Below are 16,669 nucleotides of genomic sequence, written 5' to 3'. Positions count from 1 at the left end.
GTGTATTAACATCCCATTTTAATTGATCTTCCCTCAATAGGAGATTTTCCACTTCTTCAAATAGAGCTATCAAGCTGTAATTGGTTTTATTAAGAGAAAAAATTTGATTGCAGTCCCACGCTGCTGCTTCACTCTCCTTAGCTGTCCGTAGAGAAAATAAGAACTGGTGTCTTGTTTGTGTTACTCTCACCCTGCATACTTTTGACTGCGGAGGTTTAGCTAAAAATTGTACATACACCCTGAGCTTGGCCAGAGCTCTTAGCAAAAATGCTCAATATTAACATGAAAGGAAGGGGAACAGTTAGGGTGTGTGTACTATCCTTATAAGTAAAAAGGATAGATAAAAAGTTGAAAGTTTCTTATCAATGATATCTAGTGAAAAGCTGCTGTATGTATATATATAGTGGTGGCGGTGTTCCCCCAACAGCCCCCACCATTCAAAATTCCAGGGAAGCAATTACAGTCAACTGTGAATTAAAGTTACTTTTATGAAGGTGACTCACCACTCACTGCATCCTTGGAAAGGGCTTCCTTGGTTTCAGGTGCTGTATCCCATGTGTTGGAGATGTTAATCCTATTCTTCTCACCTCTGGCTGCTTAACATTTAGTTTAGCCAATTGCTTTAGCTGGACAGGTGCTGTTTTTTTTCTCCTTTATGGCATCCGTTATTACCAGCTAGCCCTTTTGAAATGCAGTCTATTGCAGCATGCTGTTAGCTAACCTCTCGCAGTGTTTATCCATTACCTGTGCTCTCTGTCAGGCCTTTATATGAACTTCAAAAAAATGTATAACAGGAGCACCAGGTAAAGTGATAAAAATTATAAATTTTATTTTATTGAAATACAAAGGGTATATTAACCCAGGGTAAGAACACACAAAAAGGAAAAGTTTGAACCAACAAACTGATGAACAAAGGCTGACCGGTTTCGGCTGTTGCCTTACTCCTAGTCTGCTTAAAACTGATTAACAGTTACTGCTTTAAAAACCCTCATCTGTGTTGCCATTGGTTCAGGGGCTCACACCCCATAATCTCCAGCGTCATTCAATTATATACTCATTAAGTGACACCAGAATTTCTACGGTACACTTTTGTGAAAAAAGCATATAAATGTACAAACAAAACAATAACCTTTTAATTCTATAAATTTCTAATAATGATAAACTCTTATTCTAATGGTATAACCATTTATAATTGGATGTGCATAGGTTGTGTACATGCTGAAAACCACTCAGGCAAGTGCTAGTGTTATAACAAAGGTTGCCGTGTACTCCGGCTGTACAAAGAAACACTTTATATTTTATAATGACACTTTAGTCAGTTGTATTTTCAATATGTTTACCTTTTTAACTTTTAGCTTTAGCCTTGCTTGGTATCGTCTGCACAGCGCTGCGAGGCTTGCGAATGATTGCCCAGGTCTCCGTTCTGAATTATTCCCATTGGATGAATACCGTGTATTGGGACCAATCATTATGCAAGTCTCACAGCGTGAGCTTCGGACGTATAGAACACCCTGTCCTATTGGTCCCCTGCACCTGCTGTGTCCTCCTATACGTTACGTGTGTGTGTTGTTAACAACCGTCAGTGGGAGATATCTGCAACCTGCAATTCTGTTGTTATATGGAGAGATTCGGTTGATTAAGTAAACATACAGATATTATTGCTTTAGCAAATTCGAAAGCTACTATTTACATACCGCAACTGTGTGATCCTATTCCTCCATATTATTAATCTTGTTTGCTCAGGGTAAATCGCTTACAGTGAAAAGTCCCTTATTATTAACTGTTTATATACTGGAATCATAAATCTGCAAAAGTCCTAATAAGGGATTAGTCACTACTAGTTAAGAGGGGAGTGTTATCTATACAATAAATCTTGCTTGTTCTGGTTAAAAAGCAAATAGTGAAGTATCCCTTATCCTTAACTAATTATGTACTGAAATTATAAATGTATAGAAGTACTAGTAAGGGATTCGTCACTACTAGTTATGGGGAATAATATCCCCTAATCTGTATGCCCGCTTTCCATTAACAGGTTATTCCTAAACTCTATTTATATACTTAAATTCATATGTGATGAAGTTAAATATTAAAATATGGGAAGAATATCTATAATATACAGTGGTTTGATAAAGGAGGGGTATTGAATGGGAACAAAAATGTTGGAAAGTCTATAAATGCCTGGCATGGCAATATATAGATAACTCAGTATAGTGTAGATCAAATTAATTACCAAAAGTTGATTAAATCGAATTCTGAGTTGAGGCCTTCTGGAACTCTCATTTTTAAACGAAATATCCAGAAGGCCTCTCTTTCACCCAATTTTCGAGTCCTGTCTCCCCCTTTGGTCTGAATAGGTACTCTCTCAATAATGGTCCATGAAAAAAATCTTTTATCTTTGTTGTGAATAATTGAAATGTGATTGATTAGTGGAGTAGTGAGAACACCCGCTTTTATATCTGACAAGAGTTCTTTGATCCTGACCCTGGCTTCCCTCGTTGTAAGTCCTACATATTGGAGGGCACAATGTGTGCATGAGATCAGATACACCAAAAAAGTTGACCTGCAATTCAGGCATAGCTTCTTTTTAAAGTTCTCTCCTGTGACTAGGGAACTGAAAGTATCCCCTATAATGACTCTTTCACAGGCCTTGCAGGAAAGATGATTGCACCTAAAGGTTCCATTGAGTCTTAACCAGGAAGACCCGTCCGTCTGTTCTTGCTTTAATCTAGTAGGTGCAACCATGTTGCCTATCGTCTTATTTCTTTTGTAAGTGCATCTGATACCCTCTGACACTGTTTCCTTAAGAGCATCATCAGCTAGCAATAGCTGATAATTGTTCCTAATGATCTGGCATATCTTGGTATACTGCTGAGAGTATTCTGTCGAGAATGTGATTTTCTTCTCAATTTTCCCTTCTGTCCCTTTTCTATTCTGTTTCAGAAGGTCAGTTCTACTGATCCTTGTGACAGAATTCCTCTCTTTGGAAATAATTGACCTAGGATATCCTCTCTCCAGCAGTCTATCTGACAGTTCATCCGCTTGTTGCTCATATGTACTGTAACTAGTACAGTTTCTTTTTAAGCGGATGAACTGTCCTCTTGCTACACCCCATGAACACTCTCTTGGGGTGACAACTTGAGGCATGCAGTAAAGAGTTGCCTGTGATTGGTTTTCGATAAGTCTCTGTGATTATCTTATGACCTACTATTCCTTTGAGCGTGATATCTAGGAAATTTACTTTGTGTTGTTGAATCTCAGAGGTAAAACTGATTCCCACAGTGTTGTTGTTTAATCCCTCTGCAAATTTCTCCAGATCGTGTGGGGATCCCTCCCTGAAAAAAAGGAGATCATCAATGAAACGCCTGTACCACACTATCCCCTGCCTGAAGGGATTCCTCTCTCCAAAGACGTGGGAGAGCTCCCACCACCCCATGAAGAGGTTGGCATAGGAGGGGGCAAACTTGGCCCCCATCGCCGTCCGACGCCTCTGGAGAAAGAATTTCCCCTCAAACAGGAAATAGTTGTGGGTCAGGAGGAATTTGGTCACCCTCAGTATATAGTCTGTAAAATCCTGATCATGTGCATATTTTCTAGAAAGAAAAAATTCTAGGGCCTCGAGGCCTTTCTCGTGGGGTATGGTGGAATACAGGGATCTCACATCCACTGTTAACCACTTGAAGTTACTCTGCCATGTTAGTTCTGAAAGTAAGTTTAATACATGCTTAGTATCTGACAGGTAACTCCAAAGGGTGCTTACCATGGGTTGCAGAATGCCGTCCAGCCATTCTGACAAGTGCTCCAGAAGGGAACCAATTCCGCTTACAATGGGTCTCCCTTGGACATTCTCTAAAGATTTATGAATCTTGGGTAGGTGATTAAACACAGGAATGGCTGGATTTTGTATCAGAAGATAAATCTTTGTTTCCTGATCCATATAACCCATCTCTACCCCATCGTCCACAATGGAGACCAATTGTCACTGGAATTGGCATGTAGGGTCTTGTGACAACACTTCATAATCCTGTTCTATACTCAATTGCCTAAGGGCCACTTTAATAAAGTCTTCCCTATTAAGGACCACTATAGCTCCGCCCTTGTCCGCAGTTCTAATTACAAGGTTTTTGTTATTTCTTAAATTTTCCAGGGCTGCTTTCTGTTTTCTTGTGACATTTGAGTTCAGACCCATCTGTGTGGGATATTGAAGTTTGATCAAATCATTCTCAACCCGTTTCTGGAATTTCTCCAACAGAGGACCCCTGCTTTGAATGGGATAGAACAAAGAATTGTTCTTTAATGATGGAGTTCTTATACTCCCTCCTTCTGACAATTCCTCCTCTCCTTGGAGAGATTCCAGAACTCTCACATCGCACAATTCCTGAAAATTTAAACCAGTGGTGTAGTTATGCTCTGATTCTGAGCTGTCAACAGAACCTGGACTCTCATTAATTTTGCTTTGATCTTGGGTCTTGGAAAATTTCCTAAGCGTCAGATTTCGGATCATTTTATTAACGTCCAGCAAAGTCCTGAACAGATTAAAATCTGCAGACGGAACAAACGTGAGTCCCAAACTTAACACATCGAGTTCAGGTTTGTTTAAAGTATAGCTTGATAAGTTCAAGACATTCAGTCCCTGTAATGGCCCCTCCTCTGGCCTCTCCTTTGAGGGTATCTTCTCTGTTCCCTTGGTTGCTGCTGTTGCTCTGGGTTTCCTCTTCCCCCCCCTTCTGGTGCTCTTGGGGGTACCTGAAAAACCTGCTCCAATTGGGATTTTTCGGATTCTCCTATGTATCCTTGTGCCCCTCCTCCCTGTTAGGTCTCTTCTCTATAGTGTGACGTAGAGGGTAGAGAATCAGAGTCTCTGTTCTTCAGAATTGGGGGTAACCTGTTTGGTCCCTCCTTTGGTCTCACTGCAGTTTCGTGAGCCCCCAATTCCTCACCTCCAGAGGACGAACCTTCGTCCCAAGATTCCCCTTTGCTCTCCTGGAAATTCACACGTCTGCCTCTGTTGCCTCTGGATCTGTTGCCACCCCTTCTTCTGTTGTAATAAGGGACAGATTTATTTTGTTCTTTCCTTAGGGCAAAATGGTCTTGTCTATTCCAGATATATACTCTATTTAAATTATAATCTTGTAAGTCTCTTAAATATTTTGTGCGCTTAGTCTCCAGTAGTAGTGCCTTTGCTTCTGACAACACCTTTGTAGGGTGGCATCAAATTTTAGAAAGCTGGGTTCCTCACTCCTTTTATTCAATTTGTCTTGTAATTCCTTTATTTTGACTGCTAGGTCATCAATTGCTTTCAATTTGTATTCACAGATTAATTTCATCAATTTGAGTGAGCACTGTGTAAGATGATTGTTCCACTGTTCGATAAATGTTTTATCGTCCGTGACGAAGGTAGGAAATTTATTTAGTCTGAGACCCCTCGGTATGAGGCCTAATTCCAAATACTTGTTCAGTGTATTAACATCCCATTTTAATTGATCTTCCCTCAATAGGAGATTTTCCACTTCTTCAAATAGAGCTATCAAGCTGTAATTGGTTTTATTAAGAGAAAAAATGTGATTGCAGTCCCACGCTGCTGCTTCTCTCTCCTTAGCTGTCCGTAGAGAAAATAGAGCTGGTGTCTTGTTTGTGTTACTCTCACCCTGCATACTTTTGACAGCGGAGGTTTAGCTAAAAATTGTACATACACCCTGAGCTTGGCCAGAGCTCTTAGCAAAAATGCTCAATATTAACATGAAAGGAAGGGGAACAGTTAGGGTGTGTGTACTATCCTTATAAGTAAAAAGGATAGATAAAAAGTTGAAAGTTTCTTATCAATGATATCTAGTGAAAAGCTGCTGTATGTATATATATAGTGGTGGCGGTGTTGCCACAACAGCCCCCACCATTCAAAATTCCAGGGAAGCAATTACAGTCAACTGTGAATTAAAGTTACTTTTATGAAGGTGACTCACCACTCACTGCATCCTTGGAAAGGGCTTCCTTGGTTTCAGGTGCTGTATCCCATGTGTTGGGGATGTTAATCCTATTCTTCTCACCTCTGGCTGCTTAACATTTAGTTTAGCCAATTGCTTTAGCTGGACAGGTGCTGTTTTTTTTCTCCTTTATGGCATCCGTTATTACCAGCTAGCCCTTTTGAAATACAGTCTATTGCAGCATGCTGTTAGCTAACCTCTCGCAGTGTTTATCCATTACCTGTGCTCTCTGTCAGGCCTTTATATGAACTTCAAAAAAATGTATAACAGGAGCACCAGGTAAAGTGATAAAAATTATAAATTTTATTTTATTGAAATACAAAGGGTATATTAACCCAGGGTAAGAACACACAAAAAGGAAAAGTTTGAACCAACAAACTGATGAACAAAGGCTGACCGGTTTCGGCTGTTGCCTTACTCCTAGCCTGCTTAAAACTGATTAACAGTTACTGCTTTAAAAACCCTCATCTGTGTTGCCATTGGTTCAGGGGCTCACACCCCATAATCTCCAGCTTCATTCAATTATATACTCATTAAGTGACACCAGAATTTCTACGGTACACTTTTGTGAAAAAAGCATATAAATGTACAAACTAAACAATAACCTTTTAATTCTATAAATTTATAATAATGATAAACTCTTATTCTAATGGTATAACCATTTATAATTGGATGTGCATAGCTTGTGTACATGCTGAAAACCACTCAGGCAAGTGCTAGTGTTATAACAAAGGTTGCCGTGTACTCCGGCTGTACAAAGAAACACTTTATATTTTATAATGACACTTTAGTCAGTTGTATTTTCAATATGTTTACCTTTTTAACTTTTAGCTTTAGCCTTGCTTGGTATCATCTGCACAGCGCTGCGAGGCTTGCGAATGATTTCCCAGGTCTCCGTTCTGAATTATTCCCATTGGATGAATACCGTGTATTGGGACCAATCATTATGCAAGTCTCACAGCGTGAGCTTCGGACGTATAGAACACCCTGTCCTATTGGTCCCCTGCACCTGCTGTGTCCTCCTATCCGTTACGTGTGTGTGTTGTTAACAACCGTCAGTGGGAGATATCTGCAACCTGCAATTCTGTTGTTATATGGAGAGATTCGGTTGATTAAGTAAACATACAGACATTATTGCTTTAGCAAATTGGAAAGCTACTATTTACATACCGCAACTGTGTGATCCTATGCCTCCATATTATTAATCTTGTTTGCTCAGGGTAAATCGCTTACAGTGAAAAGTCCCTTATTATTAACTGTTTATATACTGGAATCATAAATCTAGTTAAGAGGGGAGTGTTATCTATACAATAAATCTTGCATGTTCTGGGTAAAAAGCAAACAGTGAAGTATCCCTTATCCTTAACTAATTATGTACTGAAATTATAAATGTATAGAAGTACTAGTAAGGGATTCGTCACTACTAGTTATGGGGAATAATATCCCCTAATTTGTATGCCCGCTTTCCATTAACAGTTCCCTAGTCACAGGAGAGAACTTTCAAAAGAAGCTATGCCTGAATTGCAGGTCAACTTTTGTGGTGTATCTGATCTCATGCACACATTGTGCCCTCCAATATGTAGGACTTACAACGAGGGAAGCCAGGGTCAGGATCAAAGAACACTTGTCAGATATAAAAGCGGGTGTTCTCACTACTCCACTAATCAATCACTTTTCAATTATTCACAACAAAGATAAAAGATTTTTTTCATGGACCATTATTGAGAGAGTACCTATTCAGACCAAAGGGGGAGACAGGACTCGAAAATTGGGTGAAAGAGAGGCCTTCTGGATATTTCGTTTAAAAACGAGAGTTCCAGAAGGCCTCAACTCAGAATTCGATTTAATCAACTTTTGGTAATTAATTTGATCTACACTATACTGAGTTATCTATATATTGCCATGCCAGGCATTTATAGACTTTCCAACATTTTTGTTCCCATTCAATACCCCTCCTTTATCAAACCACATTTTTGTTCCCATTCAATACCCCTCCTTTATCAAACCACTGTATATTATAGATATTCTTCCCATATTTTAATATTTAACTTCATCACATATGAATTTAAGTATATAAATAGAGTTTAGGAATAACCTGTTAATGGAAAGCGGGCATACAGATAAGGGGATATTATTCCCCATAACTAGTAGTGACGAATCCCTTACTAGTACTTCTATACATTTATAATTTCAGTACATAATTAGTTAAGGATAAGGGATACTTCACTGTTTGCTTTTTACCCAGAACAAGCAAGATTTATTGTATAGATAACACTCCCCTCTTAACTAGTAGTGACTAATCCCTTATTAGGACTTTTGCAGATTTATGATTCCAGTATATAAACAGTTAATAATAAGGGACTTTTCACTGTAAGCGATTTACCCTGAGCAAACAAGATTAATAATATGGAGGCATAGGATCACACAGTTGCGGTATGTAAATAGTAGCTTTCAAATTTGCTAAAGCAATAATGTCTGTATGTTTACTTAATCAACCGAATCTCTCCATATAACAACAGAATTGCAGGTTGCAGATATCTCCCACTGACGGTTGTTAACAACACACACACGTAACTGATAGGAGGACACAGCAGGTGCAGGGGACCAATAGGACAGGGTGTTCTATACGTCCGAAGCTCACGCTGTGAGACTTGCATAATGATTGGTCCCAATACACGGTATTCATCCAATGGGAATAATTCAAAACAGAGACCTGGGCAATCATTCGCAAGCCTCGCAGCGCTGTGCAGACGATACCAAGCAAGGCTAAAGCTAAAAGTTAAAAAGGTAAACATATTTTTTCAGCTACAAAGAGAATTACATACTTTATTCCGCAACATTAAACTAAAGGTATATTTTGGACAATTACAGGGTGTTCAAGGACATAATACTAATGCGGACTTGGAGTATGGTAATAAACCTTTGTCTCTCAAAAATTTGGGTTTAAGATGTAAAAGTAATTTTAATCCTCAGGTGCATAACAACAGCATAGAAACTTTTATACAGCTTGTTCTGAGGGATATTGATGTACTTAAACAAAAACAACTAGTCACAGATAGGGACAAGAAAACCTTACAGAGTAATTTCTCTAGATCTGAAAACAATGCACTATTAAGTTTGAAAAACAATAGTGAGATTATTTGCAAGCCAGCAGATAAGGGCGGAGCCACCGTCATTCTTGATAAGCAATACTATATTCAAGAGATTAGGGGCCAATTACAAGACAAAACTGTGTATAAATTATTAGACAGAGACCCAACATTTGAGATACAACGTGAGTTGGCTAAATATATTAATAAAGCAATGGGTAATGGGGTAATAACTGAAAAAGAACAAAAATTTCTGTTGATTGAAGAATTTGTTACACCTGTATTTTATACATTACCCAAAATACACAAGAACAGAGAGGCCCCCCCTGGCCGTCCAATCGTTGCCAGTACTAACTCGATCATGACAAATGTATCCAAATACCTTGACAAGCTACTTAGACCATTAGCTATGGAATCTATGTCCTATATTAAGGACACAGGTGACTTCCTTGTGAAATTAGAGGAATTGAGTGTGTCAAGTGAGAAATGTATCCTTTTTACCCTTGATGTGAATAGTCTATATACATCCATTACACACACAAGTGGCTTAGGGGCTATTGGACAGGCTATTCAGAGTAATGATAGATTTTCTAACATTCAGTGTGAATTTATCTTAGGATTATTACAACTCATCCTCTACTGCAATTTTTTCCTTTTTCAGGATCAATTTTACCTACAATGTCAGGGTACTGCTATGGGGTCAAATGTCGCCCCCACATATGCCAACATCTTTATGAATGTATATGAGGAGAGATTTGTATACACTAATCAGTTGTTTCAACAATATGGACTATGTTGGTTCAGATATATCGATGATGTGTTTGGCATATGGGGGGGCGACATTGACTCCTTACAAGAGTTTGTGGCTGATTTGAATGTGTCCACTAGACACATCAAGTTTAAGTTGACCTTCAGTGAAGAGTCAGTGGCTTTCTTAGATACTAAGGTAATCAAAGATGGGAGGACATTAAAAATTGACCTATATAGGAAAGAGAGTGACAGAAATAGTCTTCTGAGGTATGAAAGTGCCCACCCCCCTCATTTGATTAATAGCCTTCCTAGAAGCCAACTTTTGAGGGTCAAAAAAATTGTCTCAGATGACAGTACAGCACATACCAGATTACTTGAAATGGGTAAATTATTCATTGAGAGAGGTTTTCCCAAACAACTTATCCAGAAACAGATAGAAGAAGTCAGTGAAATTCCTAGACATTCTATCCTGAGAGGCAATACAGTGAGGCAGGAAAAAGATAATAAACGTATGGTCTTTGTCTCACAATTCAACCCACTTAGCAAAAATATTAACAGCATTATTAGAAAACACTGGTCTGTTATTAAAGATCTTAACCCTCAAATTAAAGAATTCGAATTACCACCTATGCCAGCGTATAGAAGGTGCAAAAACCTAAGGGATAAACTAGTAAGAGCAGATTTAGGCTCTGGGAAGAAACAGACACAAACATATATATCTAAACCTAAATTCGGCTGTTTCCCATGCTTAGGGTGTTGTAATTGCAATAATGTAATTAGAGGTGACTGTTTCCTACATCCCCTAACCGGTAAGAAATACAAAATCCCTGGTTACTTTACATGTAACTCAGAGTATGTGATTTATTTAATCAAATGTCCATGCTCAAAGATTTATATAGGTGAGTCTACACGTCGGATAAGGGATAGGATTGTTGAACACAAATCCAATATAAGATGTGGGAATAGGGACGCTCCAGTCTCTAACCATTTCTTACAGGCAGGCCACACTATCTCCCAACTGAGATTCCAGGTTATAGAGCAGATTAAGAGGCCTAGGAGAGGTGGGGACAGACAATCTATTCTTAAAAGCAGAGAGACATTCTGGATCTATACATTACAAACACTTGCCCCTCTAGGAATGAATAAGGAAATAGATTGGCAAGTAACACTGTGAATATATTACATATCTGGATATATTGTTATAAGTGTGGTATCTATGTACATATTTTGCTTTTGTAATATTTGCTTTTTGAAAAATCAGAATATTTTAAATTGATATTTGTATAATATATATGTATTTACATCTTGTCTTATAGGTCACTATAGAAGCTTAAAATGAAGTACCTTTATCCACTAGAGGGGGCTTGAGAACCTTACTTTGTTTGATGTATGAAAGTGTTAACTATATGGGTCCACACCCACACAGGTATCTGTGACCCCTCCCCATATAGCTATTTAAGTAGTGTGTTTAGTTACTTTTGTATACAACATGATTAAGGTCAGTTGATGACCGAAACGTCGTTGTTTTTCTGTATGTTTCATCATTAAAAGCAGTTAAAAGTTCATAAAGTGTGGTGCTGCTGCTCTTTTTTACAATTTGTCTACTTTGGGGGTTAGTGCAGAAACCCCTGTGGCGTGCACCCGAAATTGGATGGTGAGTGCTGGGCCCATCTCTATCTTTTTAACAGCCGAAACCGGTCAGCCTTTGTTCATCAGTTTGTTGGTTCAAACTTTTCCTTTTTGTGTGTTCTTACCCTGGGTTAATATACCCTTTGTATTTCAATAAAATAAAATTTATAATTTTTATCACTTTACCTGGTGCTCCTGTTATACATTTTTTTGAAGTTCATATAAAGGCCTGACAGAGAGCACAGGTAATGGATAAACACTGCGAGAGGTTAGCTAACAGCATGCTGCAATAGACTGTATTTCAAAAGGGCTAGCTGGTAATAACGGATGCCATAAAGGAGAAAAAAAACAGCACCTGTCCAGCTAAAGCAATTGGCTAAACTAAATGTTAAGCAGCCAGAGGTGAGAAGAATAGGATTAACATCCCCAACACATGGGATACAGCACCTGAAACCAAGGAAGCCCTTTCCAAGGATGCAGTGAGTGGTGAGTCACCTTCATAAAAGTAACTTTAATTCACAGTTGACTGTAATTGCTTCCCTGGAATTTTGAATGGTGGGGGCTGTTGGGGGAACACCGCCACCACTATATATATACATACAGCAGCTTTTCACTAGATATCATTGATAAGAAACTTTCAACTTTTTATCTATCCTTTTTACTTACAAGGATAGTACACACACCCTAACTGTTCCCTTTCCTTTCATGTTACAATTAAACCTAACACTACACTATCAATAAATTAATTAAATAAAATACCTACAGTCATCTACAATTAAACCTAACACTACACTATCAATAAATTAATTAAATACAATACCTACAAATAAATACAATGAAATAAACTAACTAAAGTACAAAAAATAAAAAAGAACTAAGTTACAAAAAAAAAAAATATTTACAAACATTAGAAAAATATTACAACAATTTTAAACTAATTAAACCTACTCTAAGCCCCCGAATAAAATAACAAAGACCCCCAAAATAAAAAAATGCCCTACCCTATTCTAAAATTAAAATAGAAAAGCTCTTTTACCTTACCAGCCCTGAAAAGGGCCCTTTGCGGGGCATGCCCCAAAGAATTCAGCTCTTTTGCCTGTAAAAAAAAACATACAATACCCCCCCAACATTACAACCCACCACCCACATACCCCTAATCTAACCCAAACCCCCCTTAAATAAACCTAACACTAAGCACCTGAAGATCTCCCTACCTTGTCTTCACCACGCCGGGTTCACCAATCGATCCAGAAGAGCCTCCGATGTCTTGATCCAAGCCCAAGCGGGGGGCTGAAGATTCTCTAGAAGGGGGTATCAATGGCACTACTATACAAGTATTTCTATTATACTCAATATTCCTTTTAACCCTGTATCGCTATTAGTGAAATATGGGAATTATTCCCTTTCAAGTTTAGTTAGCTAGAATAGGTGCTATGTAGTATACAACATATGAAGCAAATAGTAGAGAAAGACTCTAACTAGACAGACTACATATATAGCACTCAAAGGGTTAATGTAGGGTACATCAATAGGTAATAAAAAAATTCTATTACATGAGGCAAATCAGAGTTGCTGATTATTGAGTGAGTGTACGTGCTCTACGTTAAAACATAACTTTTATTAAATCAAAAATAATAAATAAAATACTGGAAAATTACTTAAAAACACACTCAGATGCTGAAAATTGTTGAACAGCCTGATTACGGTGAATTCAATATAGTAAGGTAGGTGGTATTATTGAGCTTAACAACTACTTGTGTTAGATTGTATCAACTATTTGCATATTGATACAGTCTTTAGTAGAAACGTTTTAACTCAAATAGTTTGTTGTAAATAAAAGGATACTTTGTTTTATTTATTAATTCTGTTATTTGTAAAGCTCCTTAGATTTATTATTAAACACAAGAGCCACTGAATAATGTGGAGTTTAAATCGATCAATACAGCTCTAATGTTTAGGTTTAACCTACTAGTAGCTTGTGTGGGTGTTATACCCTATGTACTTGAAATGAGCTGGAAAGTTGCAGTGCACCTGGTTTTGAAGCTACTAGTCGTTTAGTATTAATACATTGGGAGTTAACCCCAGGTTTAAATATTTGGGTATCATTCTGGTGCTCACTGGTTTTATTAAAGATTCAATGCATATACAGTTTGCAGACTATTCCAGATCAGCTGGAAACTGTGGGTTTGTATATAGTTTGAAACATCAACAGTACCACAAACTTATCATAAACTTGTGTGTTTAGGCGTAGCAGTTGTGCACATATATATGGGAGCAATATCCATTTATTATATTAAGAGCTTAGCACAGCTAATTTGATCTTCCTCTTATGCTGTGAGTGTGTTAATCCACCAGCTTATCATGAACTTTTGTGTTTGGCATATCAGTTGTACCCATATGTATAGGACCAATATCCATTCGTGATACTGAAAGTTCAACACCGCTGATTTGATCTTTCTCATGCGTTGTGAATATGTTTTACCCGCTGTGCATGTGAGTCACTTAAAGCTCTTGGTTGTATCAGCCCTTAACTGTTACTCATTAAAGTTTAGTTAGTGTGGTTATACTGTTATTAAACATAGAGATGTGAACAGTGGTTGCTAATTGTATAGCGATATCAATCTAAGGTTAAACCTCCTGTCCAATATTAAACTCTAATGGTGCTGGTATATAAGCCCCACTGATATGTGGATAGCTGGTTACCGGTACATGTGTTAACTCCAACCTATTGCCTAATCGAGCTATCCGCAAATAGTCTGCATTCAGTGTTGCTCATTATATAAAGCAACCGGTTGTATAGAATGATGGCTTTTATCACTATCGTTTCAAGTACAAGTGAGCCCTACTTCTAAATATTGAGCTTAAATTGAAAAATAAACACCACTGCTAAAAGTTTAGCATATACGGTTAAATGCTATCTTTAAATAACTTAGGCTCAGTACCTACAATTACAAATGGTAAATAACTCAGATCAGGTCTAACATATCAGTATTATAGCATTCTGAGGCTAGTCTAAAAATACAGGAGCTCCAGGACTCCTCACCATTTCCCTAACGTCCCTGACATGTTTCGCCCTAACGGCTTTTTCAAAGGGTGAGCGCGCTGCTCACTCACTGGTTCGTAAGGGTACACTAGTCCCTCCTATCTGATGATGTCATCCTCCGAACTTCCAATTACAATTAGTCTATTGGACCGTATTACAATGCATGATTGAGTTGAGTATACTATTGTTCTGATCACTTGTCTGTGTAATGCAACTCCAAAGAGCTGCAAATCTATGTAGCAAGACACTTTCCACTGTCCGCATTATGATAATAATAGGTTTTGGAAAAGAGAGGGGGAGAGTATTTGTTTCCTGCTCGTAGGTATGCAAAAATGGTTCCCAAACCTTATTTAACTTAGACAATATCTATGCCTATATATGAAATGATGGTTGCGTATCAAATGTGTTATAATTATTATATTCCTCAACATGCCAAAGTTATACATTTCTAAACTAGTGATGTGAAAAAACTTTTATGGTGTATTACATTATATATTAACAACAATAATTCCCCGTGTGTTTTATTGTGTTTGGGATGATTATAGAAGTAAAACCTCAGAAGGACAATTTTGAGATCAGCACAAATAGAAATTCATATAATCTGACACACACTTGTACTACACATTAACATTTGTTTAAAGTCAGCACAATATTAATGTATAAACGATATACAGTCGATCACTGAGTAGAAAATACTGTTTAATTTTTTTATTTTTTTATTATTATTTTTTTTATTATTATTATTCTTCCCTATAATCATCCCAAACACAATAAAACACACGGGGAATTATTGTTGTTAATATATAATGTAATACACCATAAAAGTTTTTTCACATCACTAGTTTAGAAATTTATAACTTTGGCATGTTGAGGAGATTGAATATAATAATTATAACACATTTGATACGCAACCATCATTTCATATATAGGCATAGATATTGTCTAAGTTAAATAAGGTTTGGGAACCATTTTTGAATACCTACGAGCAGGAAAAAAATACTCTCCCCCTCTCTTTTCCAAAACCTATCATTATCATAATGCGGACAGTGGAAAGTGTCTTGCTACATAGATTTGCAGCTCTTTGGAGTTGCATTACACAGACAAGTGATCAGAACAATAGTATACTCAACTCAATCATGCATTGTAATACGGTCCAATAGACAAATTGTAATTGGAAGTTCGGAGGATGACGTCATCAGATAGGAGGGACTAGTGTACCCTTAAGAACCAGTGAGTGAGCGGCGCGCTCACCCTTTGAAAAAGCCGTTAGGGCGAAACATGTCAGGGACGTTAGGGAAATGGTGAGGAGTCCTGGAGCTCCTGTATTTTTAGACTAGCCTCAGAATGCTATAATACTGATATGTTAGACCTGATCTGAGTTATTTACCATTTGTAATTGTAGGTACTGAGCCTAAGTTATTTAAAGATAGCATTTAACCGTATATGCTAAACTTTTAGCAGTGGTGTTTATTTTTCAATTTAAGCTCAATACTTGGAAGTAGGGCTCACTTGTACTTGAAACGATAGTGATAAAAGCCATCATTCTATACAACCGGTTGCTTTATATAATGAGCAACACTGAATGCAGACTATTTGCGGATAGCTCGATTAGGCAATAGGTTGGAGTTAACACATGTACCGGTAACCAGCTATCCACATATCAGTGGGGCTTATATACCAGCACCATTAGAGTTTAATATTGGACAGGAGGTTTAACCTTAGATTGATATCGCTATACAATTAGCAACCACTGTTCACATCTCTATGTTTAATAACAGTATAACCACACTAACTAAACTTTAATGAGTAACAGTTAAGGGCTGATATAACCAAGATCTTTAAGTGACTCACATGCACAGCGGGTAAAACATATTCACAACGAATGAGAAAGATCAAATCAGCGGTGTTGAACTTTCAGTATCACAAACGGATATTGGTCCTATACATATGGGTACAACTGATATGCCAAACACAAAAGTTCATGATAAGCTGGTGGATTAACACACTCACAGCATAAGAGGAAGATCAAATTAGCTGTGCTAAGCTCTTAATATAATAAATGGATATTGCTCCCATATATATGTGCACAACTGCTACGCCTAAACACACAAGTTTATGATAAGTTTGTGGTACTGTTGATGTTTCAAACTATATACAAACCCACAGTTTCCAGCTGATCT

Source organism: Bombina bombina, chromosome 2, assembly GCF_027579735.1.
Source record: "Bombina bombina isolate aBomBom1 chromosome 2, aBomBom1.pri, whole genome shotgun sequence".
In the NCBI taxonomy this organism is placed as follows: Eukaryota; Metazoa; Chordata; class Amphibia; order Anura; family Bombinatoridae; genus Bombina; species Bombina bombina.
The sequence above is the reverse complement of the archived record's forward strand: the minus strand, read 5'-3'. Positions refer to the sequence as shown.